The following is a 12,933-nucleotide window of genomic DNA, read 5'->3' as shown; positions in this document are numbered from 1 at the left end:
ATGCATGATTTCAAGCTAGTTTCTAAGTCTAAAGGTTGCTTTTAGTATCACTTTTAAGCATGAAAATAACAGTTTTTCAACTGTTATCAGCCATCAAGATCACTGCTTTAGATTCTGCATCTTCCTCCTTGCCAGATTAGCCCTCTCCTTGGGTTTATTTTTTGCACCCTCTCCCTTCCAGCACTCCTTAGCATAGTGACCATATTTCTGACAGTTGTAACATTTGACTTTCTTCTTGTCAAACTTCCATTCTCCTCCATATTTCTAATTTTTTCCTTTCTCAGATTCACTGGAATCTTCCCCTTGATGTTCCTGTGAAACTTTACCTTTCTTGCTACCTTTACTCCATTTCTTGAACACCTTTCTCCCTTTAAACTGAGATATGTCCTGTAGGGCATGTTCTTGGCACTTCTTGCGCTCATTGATGCGATACTCATGAGCTTCTAATGAGTGCAACAGCTCCTCAATCTCCATGACCTCCATTTTCGAGTCTCCTCAATAGCCACCACAACATTGTCAAAACTGGATGTTAGAGTTCTCATAATTTTGTCAACAATATACTCATCAGATATCTCATCTTTACACGCCCTCATTTTATTCACCAATTCTTGTACCTTGTCAAAGTACTCTACCACGGTTTCACTCTCATCCATGACTAGAATCTCAAACTGTCTTCTCAGTGCCTGCAATTTCACCTTCTTGTTCTTGTCTCCATGACCATAGGTCTTCACTAGGATGCCCCATACCTCCTTAGCACTAGCAGCCTTGGAGATCTTGTTAAAGATCTTTGGGCTGACACACTGATACAACATGAATCTTGCCTTGCTGTCTAGTTTCACTTGTATTTTGTAATTCTTCTGACGGCCAGAGCCACCACATACCAGAGCACACAAAGAATGCGACAAAGAGCAAAAGAAGGCACTCAAGGTACTGAATAACTTCTCAAAATTTTTTATTAGCTATTACAGTATGTGATTACAAGATTATATACATGAAAAGAACTGAATGAAACTGAAACTGAAATGTTTGTTGTTTATTCTAACAGATGTCAGAAAAATTTTACTTTGTCTTGAGTGGAGGACTTACTTTCTAAGATGTGAGACCGAGTAGAGTTAGGACTTAAGCCATGATCTACTGATAGTTCTTGTGATAGTTGAAAAATCTTTGAATCCAATTCAATGCACAAGTCTTCCAGAAGTTGAATATGTTATTAATGGAGATTATGTTTTATTGAATGAATATTGTGTGAATGTTATAACGTGAGAAGATATGAGTTTTATAATGTATTATTTTTAAAATGATGATTTATCAAAATATGTTAGTTTTTCTTGTTCTTATGGTTGTTTTCTACGAGTTATGATAATGTGTTATATGAGAGAAAAAAATGTTGCAAATGAGAGTAATTAATAGTGAAGGATTGAGGAAAGTTTAATGATATAGGTATTTTGTATATTTATATGTTTATAGTGTGTTTATATTTTTCTAGATAATATGTAAATTTTATTTTGAAAAACTTTATTGATAGGAGGATTATACTTATATGAATTATCTACTAAACATGCGATGATTAGAAAAGCAATTAGTGGTAATATAACTTAAGAGTAAGAGTTACATAATCCATTTTTTAGATGACTTTTTTGTATAAATTTTCTTTTTGACTTTTCAATTTTTTTATTTATTTTATCATGCAATCATTGAATGAAAATTTAATTTCTCATGAAGTATTAAAAATTAATTATTGTATATAAATGGAAAAAGGTATATATTTTCTTGTTGCAACGAAACTCGTTTTCGACGAGCCTCTCTTTCTTTGCAGTGCGATCAATTTGGAGCTATGCCCACATCTTTCAGAGCCGCATGCAAAGTAGAAGTCACTTCCACAAGTAATGGGATGCATTGCTTAGCAGTTTTGAAGATCAAAGAGAACATTGTAGATTTTTTTTTCTTTGGCCAATGGGGGTGTTGTTACCATGCGAAACAAGCCATTCCTTTCTCTATCAATAGGTACTCATGCTCACTTCCTAGAGACACTTCTCATGCCTTTCTCTCTACTCCCCTTCTTTTTTTAGCATTTTCTATTCTTTCTATCCTTTCTTAAAATCCCATATTAGTTATTATTAGAGTTCCTTACTAGTTTTGAGATCCTTGAAAAATTCAAGAAGTTTTTGTTGTATCATGAGAAACTTGCACAACACACTACAAATAAGTCTTTAAGGATAGTGAATCTACATTTCTTTGGAAGTCTTTTTGTTTGTGATTTTGTCAGCTTTTACAACATTCATATCATGTTAACACTTTAATAATGGAAGAAGTTAGCCAAATAAGAGTCTATACTTTTTATAGAACACAATGGAAATAAACTTGAAGAGAAAATGCATTATATATATATATATATATATATTATCAAAAGAAAATGTTTCAAAATTACAACAAATTTACTTTATTCAAAATAAATTCCAAGAATTAATTTTATAGACTTACATAAAGTGTTATTTACCCATTTGTTGCTTTTATTTTAATTTCGATTCCTTCTTCCACAAGTCTAACTCAAAGAAGGAAGACATAAGAGGGCTCTACGGAAAATATGGTCATAAATCTATAATAGGGTCTAACCACAACTATCGAATTAATTATCTTGATGCATAAGAATACTAGATTCTCTAGTATAACAGATTGAAATATCATCTCAAACCTCTATTTTTCTTTTCTATTACAATTTTTGGATTATTATACATCTCTTATCTCAATAACACCAAAGAAAAGGGTATTAAATGAATGGACTTAGTTTATGGATGTAATATAATGAAATAGAGCCTGTTTAAGGTTTCCTATGAAATAACGAATGAAACGGAGCTGCTGTGAAGCAATTTAGTGAGTTACGAAGGAAATTTCGAGTTCTTATTGGTCATGGGTTGAGAATGGAAATTGAATTCTATGACATTAAATTTCTCACTGTTTCTCAGTAGCTTAGTGGTACCGGTCAATTATTAACTGAATAGTGTAGGTTCGAATTCTACTTGGATAGATTTAATTGATTCTGAAATTTGTAATTAGAAATGAAATGATTTCCTTTGACCATTAAGAAGAGTAGATAATTTCTTTCCCTTGTCTTTATTTCTATTGTTTCTATTGATAACTGATGGAGGAACAAATTGGCTGATTCGGGCGGAGGAACAAATCAACTAAGCTCACCTCTGACTTGGACCATAGAAACACCCAACAATGGAAGAGGTGCTTCAGCAATGCAACGGAATGGGTTGAAGATGACTGGAGGAAACAAAAAAGTGTGGAAGCCACTCTGAAGAGGTGTTCGGTGGCTGGATTGGAGAAGATGTAATGAGTCGGTGATGAAGATAAGGTTGAAGTAAAAGGAAAGTGGAATGAAACAGTGGTTCGGTGATGGAGAAACTGAAGCACAATTTCAAACGGTGGTGTTATGTGAATTGGGAAGTGAAATGGAGGCAGAGATTTGGGTGCTGAAATGTGATGCGGATGGGTGGAGATATGCTAGCAATGGAGCCTAGCTAGGGAAAGAGGCTAGAGGAAACTCTCAAGTTCTCTCTCGGTGACCTTCAATAAGAAGAAAGTTCTGGACATCATCAACAGAAAACAATTCTTCATTCAAATCAAAGGTGAAGTTTACAAGCAATGGAGCAAGCTATTTAAAGGAGAAACAAAGCTCCTGGTTCACGCCTATTTAGCTAACGTTAACTATGATGCAATGAAGCAAGTGCTAGCTGTGCAAGGGTGAATAAACGTGAAGCTCCACGTGGACAATAAGCAATCAACTTGGTGAAGAAACGTGAATGGCTACATGGGCAACAAGCTAGCAGAACGTGGACAACAAGTTTGGTGCAGTTTTAGCCACTAAGCACAAACTCCATTCCACTGGCGCTAGGCTTCTTTCTTCTTCAACAAAGCTGTTAGAATATGGCTTACATTGGGCTTCCTAGAGTAGCTTGCTAGACAATAGTATAATACATCCAAGTGAAGATTAATCTTGATTCTCCGTTGTTGATGTTTCCTTACTTCTTGGCTAGTTGATCCATGATCTCCTAGCTTTATTAGACCCTACAAAACACATATAAACATATTAAAGAGAATCATACTTAGACTTAGAGAAAGAAAATTAAGAAAGAGTTTTTAACAGTCCTTCTTCACTTTCCTTTCCTTACCTTAGCTTAAGTTGATACTCCTTTGAATGGAATGCCCTAAACGGGTTTCCATCATACCCTCCCTCTTGAAAAACGATTTGCCCTCAAATCGGAAAGATATAAAGAAGCACAACTTTGGTTTGTTACTTTCCTCCTGGATCAAAAATATATCTACAATAAGCATCAAATATATCTCCAATTAATATCAATCCAAGAAAGAATTTTTTTTATGGAAGTAACTTTAGAATAAGGACTTTGTTTTATAGTTTTAAAGAAATCTGAAAGTCCTAATTCACAAGTCACTTTTCTTTTATCTTGAGTTTCTTGTATCCCTAAGGGTAACAATAACTCAAGATTTAAATTGCCATATTTTGAAGAGGGTAATATAATGAAAATTGGTGTGGCGATTGGTTTAAAAGAGAAGTTATCATGCAAAGACTTAAAGATAATTGAAGAAGAATTAAAGGATTGGAAACCTTCCCTTTTTGGTTCCCTTTGAATTGTAGGAGTAGAATTTGCCATCAGTAGCAATTGCTCCTTTTCTCTCTTTCCTTTTTCTCTTCTCTCGTCTTCTGCTCTCTTATCTTCTTCTCTCTTTCTCTTTTCTTGTTTTATCTTTTCTTTCAATTCCTCTTCTCTCCTTCTAGTCTCTCTCTTTCTTCTCTTATCCAAGAGTTTCTCAAGTTTTTCTTTAAATTCAATTTTCCTACTAGAGAAACCATCTAGACCTTTCATAAATGTTTTTCCCTCTTGAATGAGGTGTCCCATGAATTCTAGGTCTCTCTTGGCTGAAGGAGGAACAAAGTTTCTTCTCATGCAAGCTCTTAGTTCATACCAATCATGAATGGAGGATTTTCTACCTTTCTCGACACTATATTGCCTATGATTCCACCACTCACTTGCATGTTATTATAATCTAGAAAGATACATGTAAAGAGCAAAGGATTCACTATCTCTAGCAAGAAAAGGATGTATTTTATCAAATTTTCTTTCCCAAGCTAAGTATATTAAAGCACTAATGTCTTTACCAAAAAATGGAATATCTTTCCTAGCTTTGTTGTACCTTTCATCCTTCCTTCTTTCTTTTTGTTCACACTCATTTTGATTTTTCATGTATTGGGCAAACAAGTTCCTAAGCTCACTCATTTCTATTCCTCTCTTGGTGATCATGATTTCCTCATACATCTTTTTAATTTCAAAAGTGGATTCTTAGTTTGAAAAGGTTTAAGATTTTACCAAGAGACAACTTCCAGGTAAGAGAGGTGGGCCAAAGGCCGCTTAAATACCAAGTCTTACCTAGCCAGAATGTCTAAGGTTACTTACTTGACCATTTCCAAAGTAAAATTCACTATTGAATTTAAAAATGGACTCAAATAATCAAAATGAAAGATAAAACACCTAGACTTCTAATGGAACAAAAGCCTAGAGCATGAAAATAAAACAAAAGAAATCTTAGGTGAGGCTTGTAGCTTTGGCTAACAAGACACACTCACCGTCTACTATCAAAGCAAGCAAAGAAAATTGCCAAGAGGAGAGAGCACCAAGGACTCTTCTAAACACACTTGGTCTTAATGGCCTTTTACAAGAAAACAAATGAAAACTAAAAATGGAAGCAGATTACAAGTTCAAAACTCAAATACGATCAAGTTAAACTACTCTGCTGCTCTATGTATTCACTAATTTGAATTTGTTTTTGTTTCTCTCTTGCTGCTTTAGCCCTTCAAACGATGCTCAAAGATGTTTGAAGCTTTTGGAACAACATTGGCTACTGCAGAGTATTGGTTATGTTGTTTAGTTTCTGATGAAACCGTGAAACTCCAATTAAAGCATGTTCATCTCACTTTTAATGGACTTAACAAAGCTCTCCAGAATAGTTCTACACAGGTTGAACTTAAATCATGAACAATTACACTCTGCTGTAAGGTTTTCCTCTATGAATTTTGCTTATTGAAACTCCAAAATCACGTGGAAATCTGGTTCTTAATCTGTGATTGAATTCAATTCTTTACTTTGAAAATCTGCTGCACAAGCTATAAGACACCCTTCAAGTGAAAACCTGCACTGTTATATCAAACCAACAAGAATATCTAATGCTTCAGCTAAGCAAATCAATATATTCAATTGGTCCAAAATTGATGATCGAGTCAGCTTGAATTTAAGGACCAAACTGGTCAAAACAGAACTGGATGAAAACTGGGTTATTGTCTAGAAGACAACACCAAACTGCACCAAAAAATCAAAAAGTTGAATGGGTTTAAACAAGGTGTGATGAAAACTGTTTTGAACAATTTTTAAAATCTGAAATTTGCACCTTCAATTGTAAAAACCAGTTCAATCAACAAGTTTCAAAATCCTTTTGATCATTTAAAATTTTTCTCAAATCAGAAACTATATAAACCAATTTGATAACACAATTCAATTTGAGAAAATGGACTTTTCAGTGCAGAATTATCCTCTCGACCAAGGCTATTCAAATCTCACTTTTGACTGTCTTAGGGTACTCTAGTAAGTTTCTTTTAGAGGATAAACACTCAATCTTACAATCCCTCAGCTATTTGGCTTGTGTTTCAAAATTTGGCTAGTGGAGTTGCCAAACTTTCACTCTTTTTCTCAATGCAGAATGGTGTTTCAGGAAGCTATTTTTCCTTGTTGTGAAGGCACTTGGATCAAGAGCTATATGAGTTTCCACCCCTCAAGATGCTGCCACTAGCATGAGCAATCACCCTAACACAAAATCTGCACCAATAAGCATTTAAACAACACCACAAATCAGATTAAAAGTGACCAAATGACCAGGATTTTAAACTGAAATAGATTTACTTTGATGAACAAAATCAGAATTCCAAGAATGACAAATCAATGAATTAAAGCTACCAAAACAGGTTGGCACATCAAAAGGAACTTATGAATTGTTCTAAAACATATTAATAAAGCAAGAAAAACCAAAATGCAGGTTGAAATCAAGGTGAAACCAAACTGTTTGATATTTTCCCAAAACTGTTTGATGAAATGCGCCAAAGAGAATTAGATTTTGTGTTTTAAGGTTTTTAATTGCTTGAAACTGGATTGCACGGTTCTGCAGGCTTTTTAACACTTGATATGGCTTATTTTGATAATTTATTTTCAATCTTAAACACTGAACCAACTCTTGTTACAATCCAAATTGAAATTTGAAGATCAAATCATCAAAGCAGATTTTGTTTCCAACATTGCACCAGAAAATTTTGGCTTGATTTTGGTGGTTTGAAACTCAACTTTCCACAGAAGTGGCTTAAACTCGAAATGAATCACTTCAGAAACTTTAATTAGTGATTTGAAACATGTTCAAACTCAGAAATGAGTTAAAAACAGATTGCTACTAAAATTGACCTTGCCACTTCCTAAGTTAACTAAAAATATGATGGTTTAAGAAACAACTCTACACTTAGGCCAAGATATTGCTACACTAGTGCAGAAAGGACTTTAGACGTCCGTTCTTTTGGCCTTTTGACGTCCGACGTTCCCCCGACGTCTTTGTGGGTGACGTTACTCAGACGTCCGTTGTGTCAGGACGAACGTCTATATAGACGTCCGTTGTGCAAGGCCGGACGTCTACATAGACGTCCGCTGTGTTAGGACGGACGTCTATATAGACGTCCGCTGTGTTAGGACGGACGTCTATATACACGTCCGCTGCCTCCTCCCCGGACGTCTACCTGGCTGAATTGTTTGTGGTAGGGGCTGGGGGGTTGGACGTCCGTTTGTGCACTGCCAGACGTCTATAGACGTCCGACTGTGCACTAATCGACGTCTACTGGGCGTTTTGTTTTTAAAAATTAATTTATTTTTCAATAAAACCACACCTGAAAAGCAGAAAAATGTCCCAGAACAATTTTGCAATAATATAAATATGCGTTTCATATAAACAAAGTTCTACTTAATGTGGAGTTCAATCCACTACCAAAACTATCAACATAAAACTTAAACTAAAACTAAACAATGTTCAACAAGAAATAAAACTATTCCTAACTCCATCTTTGCAGAAGATAAGCAGTCCACTCTTGCCTTATCTGTTTAATTGTGTCCTCTGGAATATGCGATGTACTCTTAAAGCGCTGCAAAATTGAAGAAAGATTCATTATGGTTTCATATATGTTGAACATGAATTTGATTTATAATGTATTGAAGGTATACATCATTACCTCATTCCAATCATCTATAATGACAGCTCGAATGATGGTCTTAATCCAACACATCACATAGAAGCCACATTCCCATGAATCTAGCTGCTGGTTACACTAAAATCACAAACTAAATAGTTAAGAATTTAGATCATTCAATAACATAGAAAATGAATTAGAAACTATAAATGACTTACAACCTTTAGATACAAAATTTGAACCGGTTAACCACGAGATTTACCAATAACTCTGTACAGATTGAAAACACAAAGTATAATTAATATGACTATTTTATCATAAAAGTTGAAGGTGAACATCAAATTGAAAGTCATTTTTGGAGAAACACTTACCCTTGAAGCATGGTTCTCAACTCATTTTTCATCCTCCTGTGCAACGAACAAAACCATATAATTTTACATTGTTTGGGAATGATGAGCATCAGCTGCCAGTGCGACCTATCACAAAGGACAAATAGTTATTCAACTAATTAAGGAAACTATAGTAATGAACTGAGCACATATAACAACACCTACCCCTCAATGTATGGCACAAGGTATACGTCTCTTTTTGACTCATCCATCCATGTTTGCAAATAATGTTGTCTGTTTTGAAGTGTGTTACCAGACGGTTGAATGGTCTGAGGTTCAACAAATCCGTACATGGAAGACCGACCTTGGTCTACAACGATTGTGTCCATGTACCTAAAACAACAAAGTTAAGTTGTTAGAAACTATAACAATGTAAATAAAAGTAATATGAAAGACCAAATTGACTATCTTACATGCACCACAACTGAATGATGGAAATATTCAACATCATGTCTCCCCCAATCACCTCCAATGCATCAGAGAATGTGATATAAACTAGCACATGTGGGGGAAGACCAAATACTCTCAAATCCCAATATAGTTCTAATGATGCTTTCTTCAATCTGGGTAATTTTGTCATTAACTTTGATAGAGGATCATCCTCTGCTTCAGCCATCTCATCATCTTCATGTGTGACTATATCATGAATTGGCTGCTTTTGAGGACGTGTGAACTGAAGATAAGAATTTACGTCAAAGCAGCGTTATCAACAATTATTTGAAGAATAAACATAGAAATACTAAGGAAAAAGACATTATACCTGTGGAGTAGCGATGTGGGACATGATCAATGCTCTAGGCTAGGCAATAAATGATCCTGTGGCCTCCCCCACAAAGTTAATTTATGGAGTGGGTACAGGCACCTGAGCCTGGGGATCCCCATCAACCAACAGCTCATATTGACCGCTATACTGAGTGGGGTTGATGGACGAACACCGAGGAGAGATCGATTGAAGATGCGCGAACACGAACCAGACCTCCTCGAAGCTCTCTCCGACGAGTGAAGACGCAGCGGAATGGAAACGAAGCTCTAAATTGAGAGCTGACTCGAAGGAAAACTGCTAAACTATGAACAGACTCAAGAAAACCATAAGATCTAAGGTTTAATCGGGAGATAACCTTAGAGACACGAAGGAAACCCTAGAAAAGGGGAAAATCTCAAAATGATCCGATGAATCGGTTCAAACTCAAGATTAAACGGTAGGAAAGCTATATTACTCAGAGGAGAGTGGATTAAACGGTAGAAAAGGGGAAAACAATCGATGGAAAGTCTAGATCTAGGATTGCAAAATAGAAATTGAATGTGGAATGTGACAGAGGAAATCTCGAGTGGACGGACTCGAGAAATATGCAAAGTGGATTCTGAGGTTGAAGAAAAATGAGCTTACGAGAGAGGAAATTGCTCTCAAAGAAGAAGTTGCGAGCGTGAAATGTAAAAATGAGGATGTGTACCTCTGATCCGTAAGGGGAGAAGAGGCACGGGACGCTGACGCGATAAGTGGAAGATGTGGCCTCTGACGAGTGGTGCAGCGTGGAGGAGTGAGAAGCACAGTGAATAACGTGGAAAAATGAGAGAATGAAGAAGGTGCTTGGAAGGTGGCTAGAGGTAGTCTTAGGACTCTCTAGCCTGACTTTCAAGAGAGAATAATTTCTATTTCAGAAATCCTAATTCTCATTAATCTCAAAAGTCCTAATACAAGAGAGGAGTTGGGTATTTATAGTAACCCATGCTCCTTAAGAACTAAGCTAGGAAAGATAAAAATACAAAAGGAAGACTAAGTCAAATAGGATTCCATCATGCCCTCCCTCTTAAGAAAAGATTTGTCCTCAAATCTGGCAATCGCCTTATGAAGAAGTTCCACACAATCTTTGGGAGCATGGCCATCTTGGAGTGGCCTTATTCTTTTAGATCTAGTTTTCTTCCTCCTGGATCAAACACGAATCTGCAATACACATCAAATATATCTTCGGTTAATATTAATCCAAGAAAGAATTTTTCTTTAAAAACAAGAGAATAAGAACTTCTAATACTTTGATTTGTAATCTTTGAAAATTTTAGAAGTCCAAATTCAATTTTATCTTGAGTTAATTGTTTTCTTAAAGATAACAATAACTCAAGATTTGAATTGTCATATTTTGAAAATGTTTTCATGACAATTGGTTTGAAAGAGAAGTCAAAAATTGAAAAGTAATCAATTATTGGAAAAGAAGTAAAGATTTGGAAACCTTCCCTTTTAGGTCCCACAGTCTTTGAAAGAATAGGATTTGTCATCAGTAACAATTTCTCCTTTTCTTTCTTCTCTCTTTCTTGCCTTTCTCTCTTTTCTTCTTTTCTCTCTTCTTCTCTTCTTAATTCCTCTCTTCTTCTCTCTTTTCTTTTCTCTATTTGTTCTCTCTCTCTCTTCTCTTCTTCTTTCCTTTCTTCTTTTTCTTTTCTCTCAATCTCTCTTTCTCTTTTCTTATCCTTGATCTCCTTAAGTCTTGCCCCAAATTCTAATTCTCGACGAAGAAACCCATGATCATTTAAACTCTCAAGAAATAATTTTCCATCATTAATGCAATCCCTAATTATTTCTAGGTTTCTTTTAATGCTTGAAGGCACAAACTTTCTTCTCATGCAAGCTTTTAAATCATGCCAATCACGTATGGAGGACTTTCTACCTTTCTTAACATGATATTGTCTTTCATTCCACCACTCACTTGCATGCTCTTCTAACTTAGAGAGATATATGCTAAGGACATAATATTCACTCTCTTCATAAAACCAAGGATTTATTTTATCAATTTCTTTCTCCCAAGCTAGGTATGTTAATGCTCTTATGTCTTTACCAAATGATGGAAGATTCCTAGCTTGTTTAAACATTTCATCAACTTTATCTAACCTAGAAGACCTATATGAACTATAAGAAGACATCTTTGTTTTTAAAAGTTTTCTTAATCTAAAGGGTTCAAAACTTTCACTTAGACAAGTCCCAGGTAAGAGAGATGAGCTAAAGAGCTGCTTAAGTACCAAGTCTTGCCTTGCCAAAAATGTCTTAGGCTACTAACTAATTACCCCTTAAACTAAAATCACCTTTAGAAACAAAGTACACAACTCAAACAATCACAAACAATTAAACACAAAAAAAACTAGACTCTTCGGACTCTAATGTGATAAGGCTTAGAGTTTAATCCCTTTTAGCCTAATCATCCTAACCGTGAACACAAAATCAGATAAACACAACACTTAAGAATCCAGCGGACTCTAATGACCCCTACGAGAAACACAAATCAAATCACACATTCATCTATCTACCTATGCTAAAAAATAAAAGCAAATAAAGTTGCCAAGAGTTTGAAAGAGCACCAAGGACTCTTCCAAAGAACTTGGACTTTATAAAAGGCCCTTTTACACAACAAAAATGAAACTAACAGTAGGCTAACACAAGCCTATTACAAACAAATTAAAGGAAAACAATTACAAAAGAAAATAACTATGCTAGGCTGCTACGGTCTTGGTACTGGTCCACTTCATGCTCAACTTTGTTGTTCCACTTTGTGCTTCGGCTATCAATTCTCTTGGTCTTTCCTGATCAGTTTCCTACAAAGTAAATGCACAGAGCTGCAATCAAAATTTTCTTAGCTAGAATGAATTGCACAATGAAAACACATAACAGTAAGAACTTCCCTTTTATTCTCTGGCCTTCACGTGTGCACTTGTTGATCCTGGCAGCTAATAAAATTGTTTTTGCTCTCAAATGACAAACTGCAATCAAATATTCACACTCAATTCAGCAGAGCAACCATCAATGCTATCAATTTCCAACTAAGACAGAAACAATTAAGTAATCCAGAGGCAACAAAATTAAACAACTCCCCTAATTAAATGGTTGGTCTATCTTGCTGTAAACTCTACTGATATTCTGCTACTGCTTAAAATTCTTGACTCCAAATGTTTATCAGCTCTGCACACAACAACACACATATTCTACACTTTCTCCCTACACTGATTCAGTTCAATTCTGCACACAGAAATTATACCAATTCCAGCAAAATACACATAAACATGGATATTAAACCAGCTGCAAATGGGTGTAATTCAAGACTGAAACCAAACTGATTAAACAATAATTCCAAATTAATCAAACCTGATCAAACCAATGGACAAAAAGTGATATAATGTAATGCAGAACATTCAGCTAAGATTAAACAATGAATTTAAATAGAATAGAAATCTGCACAAATAAATCTCAGCTGTTTAAGCTCTCAAATC

General features: G+C 35.3%; 1 pseudogene; it reads right to left on the bottom strand.

Moving 5' to 3' along the window:
• Positions 1-443: 443 nt before the first annotated feature.
• LOC148206261 (uncharacterized) overlaps positions 444-12,933 on the bottom strand; it is a 57,908-nt pseudogene continuing 45,418 nt past the window's right edge.

This window comes from Vigna umbellata, chromosome 1 (genome assembly GCF_029865625.1).
Source record: "Vigna umbellata cultivar VRB3 chromosome 1, Vumbellata_1.0, whole genome shotgun sequence".
Lineage (NCBI taxonomy): Eukaryota > Viridiplantae > Streptophyta > Magnoliopsida > Fabales > Fabaceae > Vigna > Vigna umbellata.
Note: the sequence above shows the minus strand (reverse complement) of the source record. Positions and strands in the feature narration are given on the sequence as shown.